At 34.6% G+C, this 8832-nt stretch overlaps 1 protein-coding gene across 3 annotated transcripts in view; it reads left to right on the plus strand.

Annotated features, from left to right (window-relative positions):
• Positions 1–4359, plus strand: part of LOC110028594 — a 9275-nt gene extending 4916 nt beyond the window's left edge. For all 3 annotated transcript variants that reach the window (XM_020730502.1, XM_020730501.1, XM_020730503.1), the window contains one exon: positions 3625–4359. The gene's annotated coding sequence lies outside the window, so the exon portion shown is untranslated. The remainder of the gene's footprint in view (positions 1–3624) is intronic.
• The last annotated feature ends 4473 nt before the right edge of the window (positions 4360–8832 follow it).

An 8832-nucleotide genomic window follows, 5' to 3' on the forward strand; every position in this document is an offset into this window, starting at 1 on the left:
ATATATATATATACATATACATATATATATATATATAGGGAAACCAATCTCACATTATTTACAAACTTACCAAATGTGCTCACCTAAATTAAGAAATAAAATAATTCTGAATAAAAAATAGGGAAAACATAAAATAGGAAGGTATCTAAGGTTTCCTAAGATATCCCAATCAAATCCTCCATTATTTGGAGCTGGTGGCCGGCCCACATGAGCGACGTAAATATGAAAAGGACCAAATCATCTTAGATTTATACGCTCCCTCTTAAGCCAGGTTGTAGATGTTGTAGAAATTGAGCTTAGTATTGATATCTCAGAAGGGGTTGAAAGGATGAGCTTTGGTGAAGACATTAGAACTTGTTGGTGTGTCAGGATGTAACTTATCTGTATAACTCCCCCATTGATCTTTTCAGAGAAGAAATGTTCGTCAACTTTAATATGCTTGGTCCTATCATAATGCACATAATTCTTGGCAATACTGATAGCTGCTCGGCTGTCACCAAACATCTGTATAGGTCTATTGGAAGAACATCGCTCCTCCTTTAACAATTTCTGAATCCTGATCCCTTCACAAATCTCCAAAGTAAGTGTCCTATACTCTGATTCTATATTGCTTCTCAAAACAACTTGTTTCTTACTCTTCCTTCTAACCCGATTTTCCCATAAATATGAACAATAACTTGTGGTGGGCTTTCTTTCAGTGAGTTCTACCCAACTAGCATCAGTGTAGACTTCTACTTCTCTGTTTCTGGTTTTTTAAGAAAATAATTCATAACCATTAGTTTTCTCGAGAAATCACAGAATCCTGTAAACCATCTCCAAATGCTCTTCTTCTGGGTAATTTATGTGATGACTCACAATACTAACGAAGCATGCAATATCTAGCCTACTATGTGGTAGATAGATGAGTTTTCCTACCAATCTTAGGTATCATTCCTTATGCACATATATAATTCTTCTTCTCCATTATATTTTTTATTAAGTTCCATTGGAATATAAGAAGGTTTGCATGTAATCATTCATTTTTCCTTTAGCAGATATATAATGTATTTCCTCTGTGTGATATAACAATCTCTTTCTTTGACCTTGCCACTTCTCTACCTAAAAAATATCTCATGTTCTTTTGGTCTTTGATTTCAAACATAGCAACCAACTCTTCTTTGATTTTAAGAATTTCTCTTTTATCATCATCAATAATAATTATATCATCTACATATATGATTAGTGCAATAATCTTATCTTTGTGAGTGTGTTTTATGAGTAATGCGTGATCAGCTTGACTTTGGGAATATCCATTGGATCTCATAATTTTAGAAAACCTTTCAAACCACGCCTGTGGTGATTGTTTAAGCCCAGAAAGAAACTACTTGAGTTTGCATACTAGGTGTTTGTTGGAATAATTCTTAAATCTTGGTGAAATCTGCATTTCTTCTTCCAGATCCCTACTTAGGAAGACATTTTTTATGATAAGTTGATGCAGTCTCTATTCCTTGTTAATTGTTATTGAAAGAAGAACTTTTATAGTATTCAGTTTGACAATCGGTGCGAATGTCTCCTGATAGTCATACCTATAAGCTTGTTTGAAACTTTTAACAACAAGTCCGCCTTTCAATCACTCAATACTCCCATTAGCTTTGTATTGTATGTTAAACACCCATTTGAATCCAACTGGTTTCTTATCATGAGTAAGTTCAGTATGAGTCTATGTGGCATTATGTATTAATGGTTTAATTTTTTCTTTCTTTAGTTTCCTTCATTCTGAACTTTCAAGAGCTTCATGAATGGATTTAGAAATTTACATATTATCAATGTTAGATATAAATGCTTTATAGGCCGAGGATAATTGTCCAAAACTACATACTCCTGAATTGAGTATCTCGTACAACTTCTAGTCCATTTGACAAGTTGACAAGCGATAACTATTTTTAGTGTATTTGACAGTTGTGCAAGTCTCATATTAATAAAAACTTAGTTTTTATTTAAGAAGCTTTGGTGGATAACAATTATCAATTTAATTAAAATTAGGATATCCCAGACGACAATGTCATAATAATCCTATTTTTTGACATACATAGACTTAAGAGACTCAGAAATTTGAGGGACATATGATAGAGGAATCAATTGTGTGTTTAGAGAGATTTTTTTGAGCATGTATAAACCTTGATGCATTTCAACATTATCAATTACCTTTCTCGATTCCATCGCCTGAAATTCACGAAAGTTTGCAAGGAATTTTGTTATATATTTCATATCGTTTGAAATCATAATGCAATCCAATTGTAGACATATAAGACAGAGAAAAGAGTACCTGAAATTCACGAAAGTTTGCAAGGAATTTAGTTATATATTTAATATCGTAAGTAAGTTTACTGATTGAAATCATAATGAAATCCAATTGTAGACATATAAGACAGAGAAAAGAGTAATATCTTAAAAGAGCTCCTCATCCATTTTCCCAACAATGTTTGAGAGGGATCCATTTATAAGTCTTACTGATCTAGATGTAGAAGCCTCTTGATGTTAACTAGTATTTTGATGTCTCTGGTCATATGATCAGAGGCTCGCAAGTCTATGATCCAAGTTCTTAATCATTCATGACTGACAGGACGGGAGAAGAATATAGTACCTCTGTGTCACGAGGTTGGTGTGTTGCTCTGAATTACCTTAAAAGAGTTTCTTCAATACTTCAAGTTGTTCCTTGGTGAATGGTTCACTCAATCCTTTGGATGTGTTATCAGCATTTGCCCGCCCTTTTTTCTTGATCTTTCCTTACCTGCCCAGGTTTCTAGTTGATTGGCTATCCATGAAGTTTCTAAAATTTGTCTTTGATATGCGCAAACTTCTTGCATTAATCACATGGGGGACATTTTTTCTTTTCCTTTGAGTCTTGGGAAGAGTTATGGGGTACAAAGCTGAACATTAGTGCTTAGTGAACTCTCATTTTCGGTCAGCATCAGTTTCTTCTTGCTCTCTTTTCTACTGACTTCAACAATGGATTTACGGGGAGATAGAAGAGGCTTTGTTCCCATGATCCATCTTCTTACCTCATCCGATTCCGGAGTTAGTCTTACTAAGAATTTGATTGTCCTTTCTTCTTGATGATAGATTTTATATGTCACGGCATCTTGTGGAGATTTCCACACATGTGTCTCAAACATATCCAATTATTTCCAATACTTTGACAAATTGTTGAAGTATTGTGTGACACTTAGCTCTCCTTGATGGAGATCAAGAAACATGGTTTCGATCTTAAATAACTCTGCATTGTTTTTCGGTGCTGACATATATTTCTCATGCAGCGTCCCAGCTTTCTTTGGCAGTTTAGTATGGAGCGAAAAATTTTCTGCCACCTCAGTGGACTTTGAGTTGACTAGCCAAGATATAATCATATGGTTTTGATTGTCCAGGTGTTTTGGTTGGGAAAATGTACATAAACTCGGATTGAGATCATTGAAGAAGGTTATGACTGTTGAGTTCATGATTTGTGATAAAGTTGGAGAGTTCAAGGGCCATCTCCATTGAATTCCCGGTTTCTGATTTAGAACTAATTTCCGGAGTAGAGCTTGATATCTTCATCCCGTATTTGATCATGAATCCTTGCATATTTAAGGCTGCTGTTTTTTGCAGGGAGAAGAAGTGCTGTTGTTGTTATCTCTTCTGCCTGCTGCCTTCGCGGCTGCTGCTATTGTTCGGTGGCTGTTACTGCTTCTTTCTGCTGCTTTTCGGTAGCTACTGTTGCCGGTAGGCAGGAGGTTTGATAACAAGATGGGTTTCGGTGAAGGAGGGGCCTGCAGCAAGGAATTCTGGTAACAGGGAAGAGATCCCAAGGCATAAGAATATCCGATTTCCACACAATCTGATATATTTTAGAGGTAAAACAATCATATTGAGAGATAATAAAGACATATTTAAATCGTACCAAAATCTTTCCACCAAGTGCTTCCTCGAGTCAATACCACAACTCAACTGATTGCTTGTTTTGCGTGAGATCCCAAGATTTTAATCAAGAATCTATATTTGCTCTCTGCCACTTAAATTGTGCAGGTAGAAATGTACTTATATAATATAAGGATGAAATGTTCACTTGGAAGGAAAAACCCTCGGCCAAATCAGATTTGGATCCTATGCATTGTCTTTTATCCTATGCAACACATGTTCGGCTGAGTTTTTGTGTAGTCATCAAGTTATGTTTTGTAACTATGAGCTCCATTTAGTAATTGAAGAAGCATAGCAAATAAGTATCCTATATTGTACTGCTTACTAGATTTTAGTGGGGCTGTATCTTGTACAGTGATTAATCGAGACCCTTTTGTCTTATTTTGGCTGCTGGTCCATGGAAAACATATGGATGAATTGTGTATATTTTTATATACAATCGCGTAGCTTCCTCTAGAGTATAAAGGATGGCTTTCACTTGTTACATATTTGGGTGGCTTTGGAGGGGAAACCTGGATGATTTTATCTATCATGAGACGTGCTGTTTTTTATTCTTTTCATCTTGTGTTATAGGGGAAACCAGCGAAGTGTTAAAAATTTAAATGGCTTCTTATGTGATATTTTTCTTTGTAATAAGCTTATGCCGGGCTTTATTTGTGTTATTAAAAAGTTTTAATGGTGTCGCCCTTCTTATTTGTGTTTTTAAAAATTCTTCAAATCAATTTCTGTTACAACTATAAATATGTTTGCATGTCAAGCTCTAGTAAATTTTCTTGATTGAAATTCTCTACTTATGAAATAGGCTTTAATCAGTTCAATGGAACCAGCATAGTTCAAACACTTGTGACCAAGTTTCAACTCTAAATTCACATATATGCATCTTCAAGAAGAAATTAGAAAAAATTCCATCACAAGCAAAAGAAAAATATCATTTTATTAAATCATTTTTTAATATAGCTTGTTTCTTTGTTTTGTTATTTTGTACATGATAAAGTTGCCACCACTTTCGTAGAGATGGGCAACTTGATCTGCAGGTGTGCTGCTGAATGAAGCTAAGGAAGAAATGCATGTTTATTGCTATGTAACGCAAAAATATTGTCAATCTATCCCGTATAGCGCATGATCGTGTGTTTTTTTTAATCTAATATAAAATATTAAAAAATTATGGATAAAGATGCAATAAATAACATAAACATTAATGAAAGGGAACTTTACTGAAAAATAAATTATCTTGATGATAAAAACAACAATATTTTTAATTAAAATTATCACTTTTATAATGTTACATTTATACTTCTTATATTGTTAAACATTTTTACTTGATGCAAAAGTGCTCAGCCCTTTAAAAATTCAATATATTATCATTTCTTTTTTGTTCCATATTTTTTAATAAAAGTTATCTTAATCATCTTAAGAATCATCATCATCTTCTTCTTCATTATATTTTTAAATCATACTTTTATCACCACTCTAATCATCTTCTCGTTATTTTACAGTATTAAGCTTAAATAAAGAATCCTATTCTCTTCGATCACTCATGAATATTGTAGTCTCTTTCAAAACAAATTATTTGTGACAGCGCTTCATATTGCTATCACATACCTCATTTGGTATGATTTTCTACAATGCGAAACCTCTGATCTCAGTTTGACCCGCTAGCCTACTTGCTTGATGGGCTTCGCACTGTACCGATGGTAAAGGAAACTGCAACAACTGGAGAGAATGGCCTTCAGCTTGCCTTTCACCTTCTCTTTGCTTGGCTAGAGTCCTGAACTTGCATATAGCAGCAGAGGTGCCAGAGTTGACAGAGTTGACAGCAGCTTTCTAATCTTCCTCAAAGCCAGCCTCAACAATGATAGGCGAGGCCACTTGAGAAAACTTATCGTCGACGCCTTCATCTGTTTAAGTACTTGGCTAAACTTGGAGTAAAGCCTTAACTATATCCAAGTTGTCTCTTCTCTACATCAAAACCTTATGCATACTTTGTGTCATATCAAAGCCCAACAAAGTAGTCACAGATGAAGAGTAACTAACCCAGTGACAGAGGTGCCAGAGTTGACAGCAGCTTTCTAATCTTCCTCAAAGCCAGCCTCAACAATGATAGGCCAGGCCACTTGAGAAAACTTATCGTCGACGCCTTCATCTGTTTAAGTACTTGGCTAAACTTGGAGTAAAGCCTTCACTATATCCAAGTTGTCTCTTCTCTACATCAAAACCTTATGCATACTTTGTGTCATATCAAAGCCCAACAAAGTAGTCACAGATGAAGAGTAACTAACCCAGTGACAGAGGTGCCAGAGTTGACAGCAGCTTTCTAATCTTCCTCAAAGCCAGCCTCAACAATGATAGGCCAGGCCACTTGAGAAAACTTATCGTCGACGCCTTCATCTGTTTAAGTACTTGGCTAAACTTGGAGTAAAGCCTTCACTATATCCAAGTTGTCTCTTCTCTACATCAAAACCTTATGCATACTTTGTGTCATATCAAAGCCCAACAAAGTCTAAAATAATATTAATGTTAATTATAACTGATAAATCAGAGAAATCAAAATAGCATGCACTCTGGGGGAATGCGCTGCACACATATGCCCATTCATAGCATAATAGAGTGCATTATTTTGATACTTCACTTTGTATGCAAATAATGCAAGGGTGCGTCATGTCATCTTACTGAATATAGCGCACACTCTTGCATGCTATTCATGTGTATGGCCCCAATTTATTGCAAACTAAATGAACTCTTTTCTCTCATCAGCATAATTGATTCTGAAATTTATTATTTCTTAATTTGTTCATCACAACAATTACATGTTTTTTTACATGAATTTAAATGTTTGGAAACTGAGAAATTAATGAAGAAAAATTTTGGAGAATAGGTCAAAATGATCTTTATACTATTGATCACATTGGATCGCTATTTATTTTCAACTCCACATGTTATTTTCTTACTAGAAAAAAATATTTTCCTGTTCTATCTCTTGTAATTATTTATGTTGGGATGATCATATTTAATTGTTCAAAAAATAAGATGTGTCAATTAAGCAGAGGTTATCGAAAAATTTCTTTCATGTTATGTGGAAAGCTAACTTTAGTACAATGATAATTATTAAACATGTAAATTGAACATGATGGCGAAAGATTTGTTTCAGGTAAAATTTACTTTGCCATGTTGTGGGGATGTTCTCTAAACAATTTCTGCAAGCTTCAGTGTTCCTTCCATCAGCATCAATGCCATCTAACATAAAATGGAAAGTTCTTTAACAGAACAATATTTCAGTAGTTCTCTGCTTCTTTTGGATGTCCATGTATTGTATGCTAGTAGGTTTCTGTTGAGGCTATGACCTTAAATAACCAAGGTAGAACAAAATAAAATGGATCAAACTTGAAAATTGAACTATATTACATTGAATATGTTGCATACTTGGAAGGTTTTTGTTGGGGCTAAGACTATGTAATATGGATAGAGATTGATAAAAAATTATCTGCAAATGATTAAAACAATTAGATGCTAGCAAATGATTTGCACTAACATATATCAAGACTTTAGAGATGTTCTATATTGATTTCATTGATGAAATAGTCTCATCTAAAAGTATAGGGTGACATCGCTCATTACAGACCCTTCTCAAACCAATTAGCGAATGAAGCTCCATTCACACCATGATTACGCCCCTTTTTTAAAGCCCTTGAGAAGCCTTATATTGTTATCATCATTAGTTTTTGTATTTTATTCTTGAAATTAATGTCAAAAGGATGTCTCTTATACTTAACTATTGGTATTGATAAGTTGAAATATTCATCAATTTCCCTAATACTGCAATCCTTGAAAAGTTTAGAATTGATGCCTAATTTATTGCTTCTTGCATGCAAATATGTTTTGAACGAGATATAAAAGTCATAGGTGGTTTTGTTGTTCCTAATGCATATAAAAGCATTAACATAAGCTGCTGCTATGTTTTATTAAGCTTGCATGGTTGACTTCCCTTGGCTACCACTTTGTTTTATTAAGCTTCCTACCTGCTGAGAAAATTAGAGATGGGGAAAGTCACAAACGAGGAGACATTGACGAGTGCCGCTATTGTTCTATTTATTGCTTCATGAACGGAGAAAAACAACGTTTCTACTGATGGAATTCAGCTAATATCAATGGCTTCATTCCCTCGACCACAACACTTATCTGCTGCACCATACTCACAGATGCAGTTCTATTCAGTAAAATTATTATAATATCTTTGAATGCCCATTTACTTTGACTTTATTTCTGTAATGTGTACGTTTATTGAAAAAGACTTTTAAGATATATTTTTTACTTTGCCTCTCCAAATAATTTTATGAAAAAGAAGAGTTCTTTCACAATAGACCAAATACTGAAGTTTCCAATATTACCTCAGTTACAGAGCAGGTCCGAGCTTTTGGTTGCTACAGGTTCGTCGTTTGATCCTCAGGAGCAATCCTTTGAATTCAATTTGAAGCTCTAATTGGTTCCTTGTATGTTCTTGACCGGCAGGAGTCTTGGGTTGCTCAATTAGTTGGTTTGAAGGGCTAAAATGAGGGGAAACCAATTGAGAAGATGGTTTCGTGGCGTGATGAAGTTCATAGGGGCTTTAGGCTTGAGGAATGGTGGCTGGTTGTAGAAATTGTAAATGTCATGGTCTCAGCTTCACGATTTTGTGAAAAAAAGCTTGGGAGCAAGCACGGAGATCAGGAGGGTTGTGAGGTCTTATCAATATGAATTGTGCATGGTACATTATTTTTACAATTTTATCCTTGGTCAAAATGGAGATTGTCAACTTCTTTACATGAGTAAATGGTGCATGAAATGGTAACAAGTTTCTTTGATCTAGAACTATTTTTGAGAATTCATCCTTCGTTTCAATATATATATATATTTATATATATA

The sequence above is a fragment of the Phalaenopsis equestris genome, unplaced genomic scaffold (assembly GCF_001263595.1).
Source record: "Phalaenopsis equestris unplaced genomic scaffold, ASM126359v1 Scaffold000516, whole genome shotgun sequence".
NCBI lineage: Eukaryota > Viridiplantae > Streptophyta > Magnoliopsida > Asparagales > Orchidaceae > Phalaenopsis > Phalaenopsis equestris.